The sequence below is a fragment of the Chinchilla lanigera genome, unplaced genomic scaffold (assembly GCF_000276665.1).
Source record: "Chinchilla lanigera isolate Chin_1 unplaced genomic scaffold, ChiLan1.0 scaffold00001, whole genome shotgun sequence".
NCBI classification, from domain to species: Eukaryota; Metazoa; Chordata; class Mammalia; order Rodentia; family Chinchillidae; genus Chinchilla; species Chinchilla lanigera.
Window position 1 is genome coordinate 4,812,759 of NW_004955402.1, and position 17,556 is coordinate 4,830,314.

The following is a 17,556-nucleotide window of genomic DNA, read 5'->3' on the forward strand; positions in this document are numbered from 1 at the left end:
CCTCTCGTCCTGTCCCCCACGCCCGCCTCCGACCGCGCGGCCGCCCTCTTCTCCGGGCCGGGCGTGGCCACCAGCGCCGCAGGACGGGTCGGGGACTGGACGGGGACTCGGGATGGGGGGACAGGACGGGACCCAGGACGGAGACTCCGGATGGGGGGTAGGACCCAGGACAGGGACAGGACGGGGCAGGACGGGGCAGGACGGGGCAGGACAGGACTGGGGACCCCGGACCGGCGCCACTGCGCCCTCTCACTGCCCACGGTGGTGGCAGGGGCTTCTCTGTCCTCCCGAGTGGCAGCCCATGCCCCGCCTGTTCCCTCTCCGGAGCTATCCCTGCCCCTGTCCAGGTCCCCAGGCAGATGTCCTGCCAAGGGAGGGGAACTGCGACCACCCGCTGTGGGCTGCACCGGGCCAGGCAAGTCACCCAGGGGGTCCCCTGCGGGTGGGCGCAGGCCTGGCCCCTGCCCACCTCCTGCAGTGCCAGGACCTGGCTTTGTCAGCTGTAAGCTCTGTCCACAGGGAGGGGCAGGGCCGCGGCTGAGCTGAGAGGAAAGGCGACCTCACTGGCTGGGGAGCACCGGGAGTGGCCCTCGCGTCTGTGCAGCCAGCGCTCAAACTTCAGGTTTCCCAGTCCCGGCAGTGGCAGCGACAGGCTGCAGTGCCTGCGCTTGGCTGGACAAGTGTGTTGTGGCCTGGTGGCGTTTTCGCCTCCTCTTCCCTCGGAAGAGGTCCAGAGGCAAACAGGTGGGGGGCGCAGGGTGCGCTCTCGGTGCCTGAGGACCTGACGCTCACTGCCTAGGCTTTCTCCCGGGGGCGAAGCGGCAGCTTCCTTCAGTCCTCCCCCCGGGGGAGGTGGAGAGGGGGTGTGCGGCGTGTCCCCTGGGCTGGACTCCACTGCCCTGGCTTGGTGTGCCTGGTGGGGCCGGGAGGTGAGCTGATAAGTGCTTGACTTGTGCTCGCAGGCTGGAGCCTCGCTGAGGCGCTGTATGGCGTGTTGCTCTTTACTGTGGAGGTACGCAGTTGGCCCTTTGCTGGGCAGTACTGCGGTCAGAGGAGGTGCTGAGCTGGATCCACCTCGGGATGAGCTTTCAACCTGGTTTTAGACAAAGGGTGTGGGTGGGAAGGCATTCTGGTGAAGATGAGGAAAGTTAAGGAGCCGCCTTCAGTTCCTCTTTAAGGAGGAAGAGGTGTGTTTTTCCGTGTACCACAAGAATCTCAGACGTGCTTGCCATCTGTATAGCTAGTGATGTGGGTCTTCAGTCATACCTCCGACTCCTCTGTAGGAGCCAGCGGTGAGCGCCAGGGCCTGGTATGTACTTGATGCATGGGTAGCACACATTGGGCCGGCAGAGGGCGAGGTCCCGTGTCCACCTCCCCACCCCCACCCCTGCCGCCGCCGCCCCCTAGGCAGTGAAGCAGTACTTGGGACTATCATTGCCATTGTGAGGAGGATTTGCAGATGGAAAGCCCTGCTATTCCTACCCAGGACCTGAGAGCCAGGTGAGGAGGGCTGCATAAGAAGCAGCCACTCTCTCTGTTCCCGAGTCTTCCAGTGGGTCCAGTTGCCCTTCTCTAGAGGTGGAAGAGAAGAGATTGGAGCCTCCCTGAGATGGGTTCATTCTTTCAGTGCGTTGTTTTAATGAGGGAAGCACATTGCTGCTGCTAGTGGTGCGGACTTAGTGGGAGAGCTGGGTTTGGTGGAGTGGGTAAATTTAAGTAAATTTAGTTTACACAATTTGGAACGAGAACCTGAAGCAGCTCTTCATTAGGGAGAGGAACCAATACTGGGACAAGAGAATGCTAGCTAGGAAACACTCAGCAATGAAATAGGGGTGACAGTGGAAAGCTTGTGACAGGGGGAATGAGTTAGCACAGATAAAAAGAGCAGCTCTGTAAATGGAGCCAGTGACAGACCCCTAGTGGGTCAGATGTCCCTAAACGGGACCCAGGGGAGGACCACTGGAAGGGGCCCGGGCCAGTCTCACTGCAGATGAGAAGTCAGAACTGAGAAGATACAGTTGAACTTGACTTGGAAGATTCAACCTCAGTGTTATGTGAAATAAACATTGGTAATGCTTGGCCTTCTGCTTTAGGAAGAGAGGTGGCCTCTTTCATATGGGCAATGTTTTGTAGCTTACAGAGCATTTCTGTCTTGCAAATGCTGGTAAAAATACCTTGAGGATAGTTAGTTGTAGGAACATATCTCCAGGTGGGGAAAAGTATTTATATCTGCTAAAAACTGATGTACTATTCACATACAGCAAAAGGGCCCCCACAGCAAGCAGTATAAATATCAGAAGATACTCAGGGGAAATGAAGCTGTTCGATATATTCACCCACATAAAATCATCTTTTGTTTAAGTGTTTGCAATGTTGTTATTATTATTTTTAGAATAGTGCCTCAGGAAAATTTATCCCTGTTCAGCTTTGCAAGTTCAAATGAGTTTTCTTGTTAGCAAGGGACAATGAAACTTTGACTCTGAGCCAGTTGGAGTTGCCCCTGTTCAGCTCCCCTGGCCCGTGTGCACCCCCTGGAGATGATGTCTTCCTGGCAGGGGCTGCTGCTCAGTGTCACCTGATGAATGCTTTTCATTTTGTGTTGATTTGAGCTCATGTATGAAGCAGTCTCAAAACAAGACCAGGCATCTCGGAGGATGCTTGTGTGTCCCTCCTGAGGAAGGCTTTTAAGAGTATCAGGTGATAAAAATGTGGTTGCTGCCCCAATTAATAATTGGTTAATAAGATGCTTGGAAAGTAGCAGGTAGGGCTGTGGGCAGGGGCAGCAGGGTGTGCATAGCTTTCTTTGTCACCATGTGTAGCTAGGACGGATATGTTTAAGGAGCCTAAGGAGTAAGAAAGAGCACAGTGCTTCTCCCTCTGTCTCTCTGTTTCTCTCTCTCTCTTTGAGGTACAATCTTATTGTGTTGCCCAGGCTGGCCTTGAACTCCCAATGCTCCTGCCTAGGCCTCCCAAATAACTGACACTACAGGCCCTACCACTGTGTTTGGCACAACACTTGTATATGCAGTATTTTGTATGCGAGCTGTTGCCCTAGCTTTTTAGATGAATGCATCATTGACCTGCTCTCTACTTTTGAGAGGGAATGACTTAAGGACTTCGGTGGGGTGTTGCTGTCCACATAGGTGGGCTTATTAAACAGAGGAACTCTAGGAATCCTTCACATAGAATTTGCACAGTTGCTTGTGGATAGAGGAAAGGAAAGCACCCAAGATGACTTCCTGATGTCTGGCCTGAGAAGTGGGGAGGATTTTGGAGATGGGAAGATGGAGAGAGGCAGACTTTAGGTTTCCTAGTGCAGGCTCGAAGGTTGCAGGGGGTTTTACAAGAGAACTTAGTGTGTTTGTGATGTGTGTCAAACAACAGAATTGTGCAAATCATTTGGTTTGGAGCGGAGCAGGTGTGGACTTTTCCCCTTCTCTGCAGCTGTGGGGTTTTGTATTCTGCTTAGTTCATGACACATTTGATGGCTCCCATGAATTTAAGTGGCCAGCATGGCTTGTGTACCAGAGCGCAGGCAGGCTTTGTGGTAGCTTTTCCAGTCCTGAGCAGGAAGGCATAGGATTTCTATGCTGCATGGACCATTTATTTCTGTTTCCCTCCGTGCGGTCCCAAGGCTCATCCTGACACTGGGATCCTCCAAGTCTCTAAAAGGTCTCTGATCCTCCAATTGTACGCCATTACTTCTTCCTGATTGTTCGAGTATATCAGACTTAAAAGTTGGGCTCCCTTGAGTGACAGCATTTTATTTTATGCTATGTATATTTACTTGTATGATTTCTCTACATAGATCACATTTCTTGTGGGGAGTTGGCACATGTACATAACACATCTTCATTCTTTTTGATTCCCTTTGTCCTTGTTTCCCTTCCACCTTCTTCCATCTCTCTTTCCCCTTTCCACTTGCAAATGCTCTATCTCCCTGTTTCCTATCATCTGTCTTTTATTTGGGTCTTTACACTGTTTATACTTTGGGTTTCTCTTGTGAGAGAAACCATGTGATATATAAGCTTGTGAGTCTGGTTTATTTTACTTAACAGTATGGTCTCAAAATGCATCCATTTTTCCACAAATGACTCAGTATCTTTGGCCATTAGAGAAATGCAATGTAAAACAAACTTGAGATTCTGCTTCACTCCAAAAAGAATGACTATCATCAGGAAATCTAATAATAATAAATGCTGGTGAGGCTGTATGGAAAAAGGAACATTTCTATTTTGTTGGTGGGAATGTAAGCTAGTAAAACTACCATGAAAATTAGTATGGAGAGTCCTCAAGAAACCCAAACTAGAAATTCCATTAGGCCCAGCTATTATTCTTCTGGCTATCTTCCTGAAAGAGTTAAAACATCATATTGCAGTGATCCATGCATACCCATGTGTATAACAGCACAATTCATAATAGCTAAATGTTGGAAGTGACCTGCATGTCCATCAACAGATGAATGGATAAAGAAAATGTATGTATTTATAATGGACTACCACTCAACCATGAATAGGGTCTGATTGGAGTGATAGCATTTCAAAAATTGCTTATGGTTGTCACTGTTGTGATTTCTTTCTAAATAAAAGCCAGCAAGGAGATGATAGCTGTGATTCCAGGACTATAGGAATGAATCCAGGTAGCACAGTTCCCAGTCGAAAGCCTGGTTCATAAGTGAGCCACTGCCCTTGGCTTTGGCTTTCTGATCTGACCCCGTGTGGAACACTGGCTTGGTAGATGTGGGCCAATTGAATAATTTGAATTCAACAATTTGAATATCTCCTGGCACCCCTTTGTTACCATAAAAATACAAAAATGGAGGTTTTGTTCTTTATGTATGTTGTATATTTTATATGCTGCCCATGGCAATTCTTCATGTGGAGCAGGCAAGCCAGGTGTGTACAGCTATAAGCCAAAGGTTGAACCCACCTAGCAAGCAGGAATGAAGTTGCCAGATAGAGGAAGACTCCCAAGTCTTCTTAGCTCACTTTCATTTTTCTCACCTTTGCACACCAAACATAAGGATTTGTCTACTGTAAGAATTCTTTAAACACAAGGGCTGTAAGAGTGAGAAAAATCCCCAGTGCTGGGGGGATGGGAAGTGGTAGCAACTGTGGGAAACCAGGGATGTGTATGGAGTAGTGGAATAGCTGTTATTAACAACAACAACAACAACAACAACAACAAACCCCAAAAACCAACAACAAGAAGTGGAAGTTGGAAATCTGCATTTTTAAAAAAACGTGAAATCCCCTATTTAAAATACTCAAGCATTTAAGTTCTTGCTAAAATAAACAATATGCAACTTCTGATCTGCTGTTTGACAGGCAGAGTCAGCTGGATAATTAGCTGAAAGTACTTCGCTTGTAATCTGTCACAGTTACTTTCTCATCACTGAGATACAGCACCACAAGTTAAAGGAGGAAAGGTTTGTTACAGCTCACAGTCTGCAGAGGTTTCAGTCCGTAGTCAGCTGGCTGCAAGGCAGGGTGGCTTAGCAGAGGGGTATGGCAGAGGAGCAACAGCTCATGGCAGGGCAGCAGGAAGCAGACAGGGATCAAGGAGGAAGGAGGGAAATAGACCATTCCAGGCCATGCCTCCAGCCTCCTCTGATCAGGTTTCTCAACATCATATTTAGCTATGAACTCATCAGGGGACTAATCCACTGATGAGTATCATGCCGCATAATCCAATCACTTCCCAAAGTCCCATCTACGAATGCGTAAGGCTTTGGGGGGACATCTAGATATAAACTGCAACAATGACCATGTTGTTTCTCCTCTGTACCATGAACACCTTTCTTGTGCATCATCTTGTGGGGCATCAGCAAATGTGCTGACTTCTTATCCTACAGATTCCTGTACTTGGAAATGACCCAACTGAACCTGGCTGTTGCAGGTCACATTCTGTGACCCTGGGCACATGTTGGTGCTAGAGGTAGAGACAGCAGGACATGGGCATAGCCTAAGCTTTGTTGCGTTGCCATTCACATTTCTGTGGATTTTCCCCCCAAATATTCCCATTGTTTAAGCATTTCTTACCAGTTTTCTAAGATTTGGGGCAGCTTGGACACTGCTTTTGTGTGACGGGAGGGGCACGGTGTCCTCTCCCTGGCAGACACTGCACACCTGTACTTAATTTTCTGTGGACTTTGCTTCTTCAGGAAGCCTCAGTGCCTCCCTAAGCTTGGATGCTACCTTCCTTTACTGGTGAATATTCCTATTACAAGGCCTGTTGTCTGCTTCCTGACATTGACATGTGAGGCTGTGTATTCCTGTGTTTTTCAAAAAAAATTTGGGGGCAAGTGAAAACTCCTTATTTGTATTACCAAAGGTTACCAACTACTTGACACTTATTAGAAACTCAGAAAATAAAGCATAAATGATTTTGAGGGCACTAGTGACAGCCTACACAGGAAAGATAATCTACAAAGTTCCTAACATTTTGGGATTCTGTGTGTCATCAGCTAAGATTTTGGGTTTGATTGAAAGTGTAAGCACTGACTTTTTAGCCTTCTGCTATACATTATTATGGCCACATATCAAATAAAAAGTGAAAGTTCTTTTTGCTGTATTGCAAAAACTGTCCTGCAATTCCCTGTCGTTGCACCCTTCAGTCCCGGTCATCCATATTTTAAAGGTGAATTATTAGAGATGCTAGCACAGAGCCTTCAAATCTGTACTTCCTGTACTTCTGAGGGTGGCTAGAATAAAGCACTTTCATTTTCCCTTTCTCTTCAAAACCTGGAGCCTGCTGTGATCTTATTCCCATGTGTGAATGATTTCCAGGCAGCTGTGTACAACTGTCCAGTTCAGAAGAGGCTCTTGAGGTAACAGGTCCAGACTCTGAAGGAGCATGCCCACTCCCAGTGCTGTCCAGGACTTGGGTTTTGTGTGCAGAGCCATGCTTGTCCATCCACTTTATTGTGCTGGGTCACTAGGCATCCTTCGGGCCAGTTTCTTCTGCTCTGAGAACAAGGAGAAACCATAGCTGGACTTTTCAGAAAAGCTTTCATCTGTGTCTGAAACAAACAGTGCCCATGGCTGTGAGTGATGTGAGAAGACACACAAGAAGTCAGGCGGGGTGCAGTTGTACAGTAATCACCAACCGGATGCACAGAGCAGAGGCTCATGGGCATGATTTTAAAATGCAATCCTGTCCAACTGTGTTGTCTTTCATGCTTCTAGAACTTTCAGCAGAGTGCTATAGCTTGCTGAGTAGCCCAGAGTGGCCTTAAACTCATGATCCTCTTGCCTTGGCTTCCTAAGTACTAGGATTACAGGCCTCCACCACATTGCCATTTGCAGGGTTTTTTGTTTTTGTTGTGCAGGGTTCTGTGCGTGGTAGGACATGAAGGAGCAGCATCCCTGGCGGCAGATGTTTGTACAGCTGCAGTGAGCACCTCTCCCTTCCTCAGTTGTGACAACTGAAAATGTCTCTAAACGTCCCCTGGTGGGAAAGCAGAAGGGCAGAGTCATCCTCGAGTTGAGAACCACTGATTTAACTTAGCCCATTTTTTAAAAGAATAAAACAGAGGTCTAGAGTATAAACAATGTTCCCAAGGTCAGAAGTCATGCATCAGAATGTAAAAAGAAAGCCAATTCCCTAACCCTAGGAACTTCTTATCAGTTTGAAACTCACTGCATCATGTAAAATAGTTTCCAGGGTTGTAGGTGGCTCCTGTTGATAACTATGCAGATAACGAGTGCAATTATTGCTAATCAAGCTGTGGTACATTGCGTTGTGAACAGCCACTGAAAAGCAGATTTACATTTCTCCATCTGAGCAACGGCTGAGGTGGAACCTCGCCTTGGCCTTCCAGTGTCTCAGGACACTTTCTACTATGTAACACTCACCTTTGTTTTCACAGCTAAACTCTGCAGTTCAATAGCTTGGTGAATTTTCTTCCGGAGTAATAATTGTTTTTTCATGGTTGGGAGTTATAAAGCCAGTAACGTGAGTGTCTGCTAAGTAAGGGTGCACTCATTCCTTCATTGCGTAGTTGCTTACTTAGTGTCTACTTGGCCAAGCTGTGATAGGCTGGGGTGTAACAGACATGAGGAGCCAGACGGACACTGAGAGCTGGTCCTCCTGCAGAGAGCTCATGACCAGGGGTGCTGATTCAATCGGAGGCTTTATTGTGCGAGTTTCGGAGGGCTTGCTGGTTATCTGTGCATTTATTCTTCAGCAGCAACGCTGAGCGTCCCTGATGTGCCTGGCCTAGCCTCTGAGGAAGCACTCAGTCCTAACTGCCTGGGGATCCCCTTGCTCTCGGGCCCTGGACTCTTGGGGATAGGCAGGCTGGGAAACAGCTTTCCCTGTGCACGGCGGGAATAGGGACCAAGTGTGCTTCTAACTGCCAAAGCAAGGGTGTCCTCACCAGGTCTCGAAGTGAAAGCTTTCTGGGACAATGCCTCTGCAGTCGAAGCCCTGTGGAAGGTGGCACAGTGCAGGCCCATGTCCTCCCACCAGCTCTGGGCGCCGTCAGTGGAGTCCTGTGGCCCTCCCTCCATAGTCCAGGTGACACAGGCAGAGGGAAAGTGATAGCTTCCATCAGCCCCTTGCAGATGCGAGATGCCCTCGGAACGTGTGTGATCCCCGTGGTCTGTGTGGCCCTGTTTGCACTTGGCACAAAGCAGAGAGATTTGTTTCACTTTTTGGAAATTGAAACTCTCTGTCCTCCCCATTGAACACTCTCCTTGAGGGTTGCATGCTGGAAAATAATAGATCCAGCGTCATATGTGTGCTCTGTGCCTGACCGTTTGAAAAGCTAAGTGTCTAAAATGTCAGACAAAACCAGAAATAAAGAGTTTATAAGCTGTCTCAAGAGATTCTTTAATTCATTTGCCTCCTATAAATTATTCTGATTTTTACCCATTCCATTGCAAGTTTCCATCAGGAAGATCCCATCGTCAAACAAATGTACAGACTCTCTTCGTATCCCTCTTTGGGATTATGCTTGTGTAGGCCATTAGGATCTTTTTTCTGAAGCAAAAAAGTTACAAAGTCTTTTGAAGAGATGACAGGAAACTGAGCCTTTTATCTCTGTTTTGTTCCTGGAGCTTGAATTTTCTCCCCACACTCAAAGACTTCCAAATTTAAGCTGAAAATAATGGTCTGAGGGGCATCCATCACCATATTTTGTTGTTAGACGTGGAATTTCGAACCTAAGGTAAGAAGAATCAAGGGAGAAGAATGTTCCCAGATACTGATTGATCAGGGCCCCAACTTTATCAGCCTTTGATAATGAAATGTGTAACTCCTCCCTGAATCCAGGAACAAAATGGATAAGTAAATAATTTACCTTTTATAGGTAAAAATTTAAAAAGTCCATGTAGTCATCAAATGGAGAAATCAGTGGATTGTGATTGTAGTAAAATGATATTGGTTTAAAAATGTTTTGTTGTGATTCGCCCAGCAAACAGGTGAAGGGGGTGGTGTTGTACCTGTGTGTAGATTGACAATGAGGAAGTGCAGGGGGCTGTAGCAGGAAGGAGAGAGAATCTTTGATTGGCTCCTGGCCCAGTGTCACCATTTTTTGAAATGGTGAACAATTCTTGATAAGGTTTCCCACAGAACAGAAAGTAGTCCTCAGTTTACAGAGTCATATCCCAGGCCAAGACAAGAGCTACTAGAATCAGGTGGGCGCTTATGCCACTGAGCTATATCCCCAGCCCGAGAGCTGCTAGAATCACAGAAAAAATACAAAATGTAAAAGTTCTCTGAGCTGTGGTATACTGCTCTCTTATTTCTTATCTTTGCCCCTGTTGAGAACCTTTGGTTTCAACAGACACACTTAAATAAATTCTTTCCATTACCTGCAGTGAAACAGGTGAAAATTTGGTGAAGGGAAAATTAGTTTTACTAAAAGCTTATGATGATTCATTACCATTTCCTTTTAAGAATATTATTTTATATAAATAATGAACCTATTTCATACGAATTTTGACAGTCCCAAAGTTACCATCTTAGTTCTTCCAAACTGACGCTCTATAATGAAAATATTCTGGATGAATGCTGGTTTCTCACTCAGTTAGTAAACTTTATGTAGTCTAACACACATCACTTGCAATTTGATGTGTGGTGCCTGAGGCTAACATAACACACAGACTTGAATTTACCTTGAAATGAATGAAATGCCTGGTTAGTGGCGTTCTACAAAATCGAAAGGTCTCTGAGTGACCCTTGTGTAGGTACCATATAATATTTGCTACCTATGTGTGCAAGCACATATGGAGTAGAGGTTATTAGGTCTGAGTTAGATGGTTTTAATATACCACAGATGTTCATTGCCTCCTAGAAGGCCAGATGAGGGTCAGAATTGGAAGGGTACAAGAAGTGTCCTAGTCTCACTTTCCAGCCAATACAGGAGTCATTTCTGCATGGTTCCTGTTATGGGTGATACATTGTGTCAACTTGGGGAGTCCAAAGGTTTGGCTAAGTGACTCAGCAGTTCTGCATCTAGGCGCAAAAAGGACATGGCCTTACCTGTCTGGAATGTTCATTGTGTCAATTTGAGAAGTTTGGAAGGTTAACTGTGTGACTCAGCGGGGAGCCAGGGTGCTTACTTTGTATTCGTCCTGAGCCTGTGCAAGAGGAGGGCGCAGAGATTATGTGAGTGTTACATGGCCCCTGGGTGGGAGCAGCCTGCTTACAATATAAGGGAGGGAAAGAGGCTTGCTCTTCTCTGCCACTCCTCTCTTTTGCTCTTGCTGCTTTTGCAGCCTTCCGCTGCCATGGACTGTTGCCCTCTGCCATGGCCACTGTGCCTCGGAGCCAGCCAAGTACAGACTGAAACCTCCACAAACTGTGAGCTAAATAAACCTTTCTTTCCTTAAATTTGGGCACTGGGTATTTTGTCTCAGCAGGAGAGAAAAAGGTACCAAGATAGTCCCCAATGATTATAAAGATTTTGCATGGAATTTAAAAACATATCTTGAGTAATGGAACATTGTTAGAATAAATGGATAGCTCCCCCAAGTAATTACTTTGAAAAAATGAAAATAATCTGAACATCTAACGTAAGTCTTGGATTTTTCTTCTAAAGAAAGTCTTCTTTTGTACATTTTATGGTTCTGGACCAACACAGGCAGGGAGTATAATGAGAAAACCAAGCAACAGAGATTCCTGTATCGCAGCCTGGGCTTGGGGCTGCCTGGAGCTGGGGGTTATGAGAACTAGAACCTTGTCTGGAAGTTATACCAGCTCTCCGCTTCCTGGTTCCAAAGCAGCTTCTTGCCGAGGTTTGGGTGATGGCAGCTGTGTCCCATTTGGTCCATGGTTCTAATTCTGGGGCTCCTGCAGGGCTCCCTTGCACACTCACGGTGCACCCTTCCACATTTCATGCCCTGCTCCCAGCCACCCAGCTGTGAGGGCAAAGTGCTGACAGTGCAGGGAAGCAGCTTCCGCAGCTGGCACTGCTCAGTGAATGCCAAGGGCCCGCTCTCCTTGCTGCCCACTCCTTCAAAAAGTGCGGGCCTTTCCAGTGGCCTGTCTCATTTGCACATTTTAACATAGGAGCTGGGAGAGAACCTTAATTTTAATCGATGGAGTTTACCCCTATAGTTTGGCTGTGATGCACGAGTTCTCATGTGTGAGCTGTTTGTCCCCTCATCTTATGCCGGTAGTCATCTTCTGGTCCAGTGTATTGCTGTCCCCAGGCACTTCTTGAGGTCTGGCATAAGGGCAGGGGTGAGAATAGATTCTAGTACGTTCTCGAGGCTTGAATATGCTGGAAGGAGCCACAGGGAAGCCCGGTGTAGTGGTGCACATCTGTAATACCAGCACTTTGGGAGGCTGAGGCAGGAGGGTCACAAGCTCAAGCCCAGCCAGGGCAATTCAGTGATGCAGCAAGACCCTGTCTCAAAATTTAAAAAGAAGTGGAAAAAGGGTTGGGGATATAGCTGAGTGAAAAGGTCCTGGGTTCAATCTCCAGTACCATAAAACAAAAAAATTAAAACAGGGACTTACATGTCCATGAAGTAGTATTTTAACCGGCACTTGACAATGACTCAAAACTCACAGTCAAAAATGTGACATAAAAATGAATGTATGATGATGTCTGCAAGTGGTACTTCCAAGGGTGAGAAGCGTGCTGCGTGCTGACGTCACTCACCCGCACACTGCACACAGGGTGGGACTAGTTGCACCTTGCTGTGAGAGCCGTTACTGCGCACGCGCTGTGCTGGGTTCATTCCCCCCGGCCCAGGCCGCCTCACTGTGCAGTGAGAATCTGTGATGTGGGGGTGAGGCCGAAGGGCGCGGTGCGTGGCCTTCCGAAGTCTTTCTCTAATGATGAAAACTAGAGATGGAGAGGAGGCGGAGGACGTTACCTAACTAAACACAGCTGCGTACTAGCTCCTGCACACATGCACGGAGGGAGGGCGCCTCCTAAGTCTGGACAGTGCGGGTGGAAGGAAATCCGGAGTCAAGTTTCGCTTCCCCGCCTGGTGGGTGGAGCTCAGCCCTGTGCCAGTGACAGGCGCTTGGTGTCCTTCTCACTGCTGTGCTTCCCCGAAAATAAGACCTAGTTGAAAATAATCAGCCTTGAAAACCAGAGATGAAAAATGCCAGCCCCACCCGCCAATCCTCGTTCACCTGTCTTCACTGTTCTCTTGCCTGGCGGCTGCACGGCAGGTCAGATGAGGATGGGCGGGTGGGGCTGTCGTGTTTGATCTCTAGTTTTCAAAACAGGTATTTTGTTTTTTTTTCTGGCTAGGTCTTATTGTTTCAGGGCAACACGGTCGCGGTAGATGTTAATTCCCAGGAGGTGGCACTGATTTTAGAGTCAGCACTTAGCCGTGTTTAGTTACTGCTTGCCTGTGCGGCGCTCCCCGGAAGCTTCCCAAGTCATTCACAAGGGTGAAGCGCAGAGTTTTACAGTCACTCTTCGATATCACCTCGGGGCTGCCCGACACTTTGCCTCTTACATAGTCGTGCTCTGTGACTGCAGGCAGAGTATGGAAACCTCAGGCGAAGTGCAGCCAAGGCTCATCAACTAACGTGGATTCACACTTAAACCAGGTGCCGAGGAAGAAAAGAAATTGGTGCACGGGCTTGAGTGTGGCTCCCTCTGCGTTTTAGAAGGGTTGGCGGTGGCCCAGGTCCTGGTGCATCATGCAGAAGGAGTCTTCAGTGTTAGGACACAGAGCTTCCTGCCTGGCATAATTTACCCCACAAACCTTCACATCCCCGGAGCGGGTGTGTTTTTAAAGTTTGATATTTCTGCAGTGCTTTAGAACACATCCATATGGATTTCAGCTACTCCTTTTCTGTAACTGGCTGGTTTTCCACTGAATAAAAACATTTTCACAACTCAGATTTTCTGTAGTAGAAGTGGTTGGGCAGGGAATGGAATGACATTCTGAATACTTCAGCCTCTCACACCTCAAGAGATCTTATGTTTAGCTGAATAAAATTTACTCTGTGTCTTCTCCCTGAGCAGTATTTCCTCGGAGAACTAGTTTGCTGCTTCCTAAGGTGTGTGAAGGTTGACACTGCCCTTGCTTTGGGAAGACAGTGACTGGCGCGCTTCCTTTGTTAGAGTTTAACCAGTGCCCTGAGATAAAGACGAGTTGGAGGTGAGTGCTATGGCTAGTAATTAATATGCGGGGAGGAAAACCTCAAGAACAAAGCCTCTCACACAGTTAGGTGGCACTGTTTCCTTCTTCTTCTCCAAGGATTGCCCAAATGGGAAGAGTACCTGCGACCGCAGTCTGAGGGAAGAGCTGCCTGTTCCCTCCCGTTGGGTGCTGCCCTGGGCTGCTCCGTGTCGGGCTGCAAGAGCCACACACGCGATGCCCTCGAGGCGCAGCAGGTGCCTGAGCAGGTGCCATGGCCGCAGGGGATGAGCGTGAAGAGCGCGAGTGTGCGGGGCTCTGGAATCTGTGGGTGCTCTTTGGGAGTCCGAGTCCTCCTTTTCTTCCAGACAGAGGTCTAAAAATCTAACTGGAACACGTGTATCATTTCTCAGGTTTAGAAATGGCACGAGGCACAAGCGGACAGACATCGCAGGCTGACACTGTGTGGTGTTGGGTCTGCACCTCCTGCCCTGCGCACTTGCAGGAGGAAGGGGCCAGGAGGCCAGGCCAGCAAGGGGAGCTCTGGGAGTTCAGAGCGCTGGCTCTGCCTCGCTTCTGTGACTCTGGGGCTTATGAAGAATTAGTGAAAGGCTCGGCTCCACATTGCACTCCAAAGCCAGACTTGACACGGGCCAGTTCTGGGCCTTGCAGTTGGCATTCTGAACCCGAGGGTTGCAGGTCGCGCTCCACTCAGCACCTGCAGGGAGGGAAGGTATTGGGCACTGCAGTGTCCTAACCCACCCCAGGCTGTTCCGGTATACAGCGCCAGGGAGCTGCACACATAGCCCTTTGTTTTTGTATTTTTGTTTTGACAGAGTTTTGCCAAGTTTCTCAGGTTGTGCCTGAAGTTGGGTTCCTCCTGCCTCAGCCTCTCAGAGTGCTAGGATTATAGTCTTGCATTACCACATCGAGTTGGGGCTGTTCTTAGTACCAGTAAAAGTGTGTGTGAGCTAGAGAATATTTGCCTTAATTGTTCATGTACAGACAACATAACAAATTACCACGTTACCAATTCCTATGAAGGTTACAGACAACATAACAAATTACCACGTTACCAATTCCTATGAAGGTTACCATAGCAACACAAATGTGGGCAGGTCATCACTCAGAGCAGTGGATTTTTCCTCCCAGAAAGGACCAGCAGTGCTTAGCAAATAGACACAGCGTGAGGGAGTTACTATGGAGTTTTCTCAGGTGTGAGACTTTTTAAAAGCCTGACCAATGGTGAGCAGTTGTTTTGTGACATGGATTTTCAATCTGGGGCTCTTTGGAGAGTGACATTTCACAGAAGAAGACATGCGGATGGCCAAGAAACAGATGAAAAATATTCAGCATCACTGGCTGTTAGAGAAACATCAATTAAGACAAGCTGAGATTCCAGAAAGAGTGGCCGTCATCAAGAAATCAGATGAGAGTAAATGTTGCTAAGGCTGCTGGTGGAAATGTAAACCTGTGCAGCCACTATGGAAATCAGTATGAAGAGTCCTCAAAAAACAAACTAGAAGTTCCACTGGGCCCAGCTATTCCCCTTCCAGGTGTCTTCCTGAAAGAGGTAAAGACATCATATCATAGTGCTCCATGCGCACCCGTGTTTACAGCACAATGCACAGTAGCTAAATCTTAGAAACCCGGCCTGTGTGTCCATCAGCAGAAGAGTGAATGAAGAAAGTGTGATACTGACCCGCCATAGAGTACTACTCTGCCTTAAAGAGGGATAAACCTGAGGCATTTGTAGGAAAGTGGATGCATCTGGAGACCATAATAAGTGAGATAAACCAGATGCACAAATTTAAACATCGCCTGATTTCTCTGATATGAGAGAAATACAAGTAAAGAGCAAAATAAAGGTAGGTAGTAGGAAGTAGGGAGATCTTTTCCAAATGGGGAAGGGAACAAGAGATGGAGTGAGAGAGGAGGGAAGGAACAGAAAAGGGCATTAAAAGAAAGAAAATTGAAGGGAAAAATGCTAGAGCTCCTGCAAATGGGAAGGGGAGCAAAAATTGGAGCGCGAGAGGGAGGGAGGGACAAAAACGAATGAAGATGCGCTGAGTTCATGGACCCGCTCCCATGCGAAATGTCATCATTCCGTACTGCAAACGCGGACTAATAAAAAAATGTAAGCTTCAAAAAATAAAAGAATAAAAGGTCAAAACAAAGAAAAAACTGAGACCTCCAACTATCCTGGTACTTTTTCTTATTACACCTGTCGAGGGAGAAACCCCAGTTACACACAGGTATTGCCCTAAAGGGGCAAAGTCAGCCCTCCTCAGCGCACGCTCCCCCAGGCGTCCATCCGCTGCTTAGGGCCTCGGTTGTTTCTACCCCAGCCCCTCACCGCGGGGCGCTGAGGGCTCTCAGTGACTCCCTGTGCCAGGGCTCCCCGGTGGCATGGCTTGCGGAGGATTTGCTGTGGTCCTACTCCTGTCTGTGCTGCTGCTGGTGGCACTTCGTCCTGTGTGTCTTTTGTGCCTCAGTTTATCTAAGTTCACCTTAGTCTGTATGGTTTCCCTGCTTATCCTTTAGCAGCATCAGTTGCTCTGTTACTCAGAATTCCTGAACATCCATTTTTATACTTAAAACATCTGCACTGCTGGTTGAATACACAGATGTTCAGAAATGCTCCCTGTGGCTTTGGCTTCTTGGTTAGTTTCCTTGTACCTGCATGAGCAGAAGCTTAGTTAATGTGCCTCAGTTGCCTGTAAGTTGAGGAGAAGGGTAGATTCAATGAAGATTAAAAGGGTGAGTACAAAACATGTAGAGCACAGTACAAAGATGGGTATTGTTAAGTAACTGTCAGATATTGTCAGTTGTTACAAATAAATTTATGCATTATAATATTGTCCCAAATGGTTGATGTACTTAGTTACACACTGCAGAAATTATATGCCTGTTTTCCAAAGGAATAAAATAAAGTGCACTTCGGAACTGGGTGTGTACAGAGAGCCACTGGCCTGTTCTGAGCGGATCGAGATGCTCCAAGCCCTAGCCACACTGCAGCCAACATGGTGGGCAGTGACCATAGAGGGTGGCAGGTGGCCGAGGGGCTGTCTACCCACACCTGTCACCTGCCGCTGTGCTGCCGTGAGTGGTCAGCCAGACGATAGGCAGTCACAGTTCAAATGGGCCTAGGATGTGGCCTCCTGAAGCCTTTAGATTATCCATGCAGCTGCATTTTACAAAGTGCTTGGATACTCTTTTGTTGTTGTTGTTGTTGTTTTTTTTTTTTTTTTTCTTCCCGTACCAGGAATTGAACTCACGACCTTGTACTTGCCAGGCAGGCGCTTTGCTGCTGAGCTAAACCTCCAGCCCCCAAAGCTTAGATACTCTTAGAAGCATGATTTCACCTTAAGGAGAAGAAGCTCTGTTTGCCTCTTCATTTGGGAGAAGCTTTCTCTTGACTAAATACTTAAATACCCGAGATTCAGTTTTACACTGGGAGGTAGCTTCATTTTCTGTAAGCAGATCAAAATTATATTTTATTTCTTAATGTGTATGGAGTGGATCTTTTTTAACCCTGGAAAGCAAAAGTCATTGATTAACATGCATTGTGAATAAGCTAGTTTCAGTACTAGAAGTGCTTGGATTCATACCTTGGTCTTGCTCAGTGCTTATGTGACATTGGAAATGAAATAATTTTACAATGTTTTGATCTTTTTTGCTCCTTTGTTTGAGGTGATATCCCTGAGGGTTAAACTAAAAATACTAAAATAATAAAAAGAAAGTGGAGTATAGAATATCCATGGGTTATGGAAATGTATTTAGCTCTTATGAAACAAAAAGCATAACCACATCTTGATTTTTACAGAGTTTAATTGTGATTTTACTCCTCCCAAAGTGAAAGTTATCTCTGCATTTCAAATGCTGCTACTACTAATCATAGCTTTTGAGATTCTGATTAAATTAATACATCAAACATATTGCAGTGCATATTTTTAACACTGAGAACAGTGACTCAGGTAGGCACACATGTGACAAG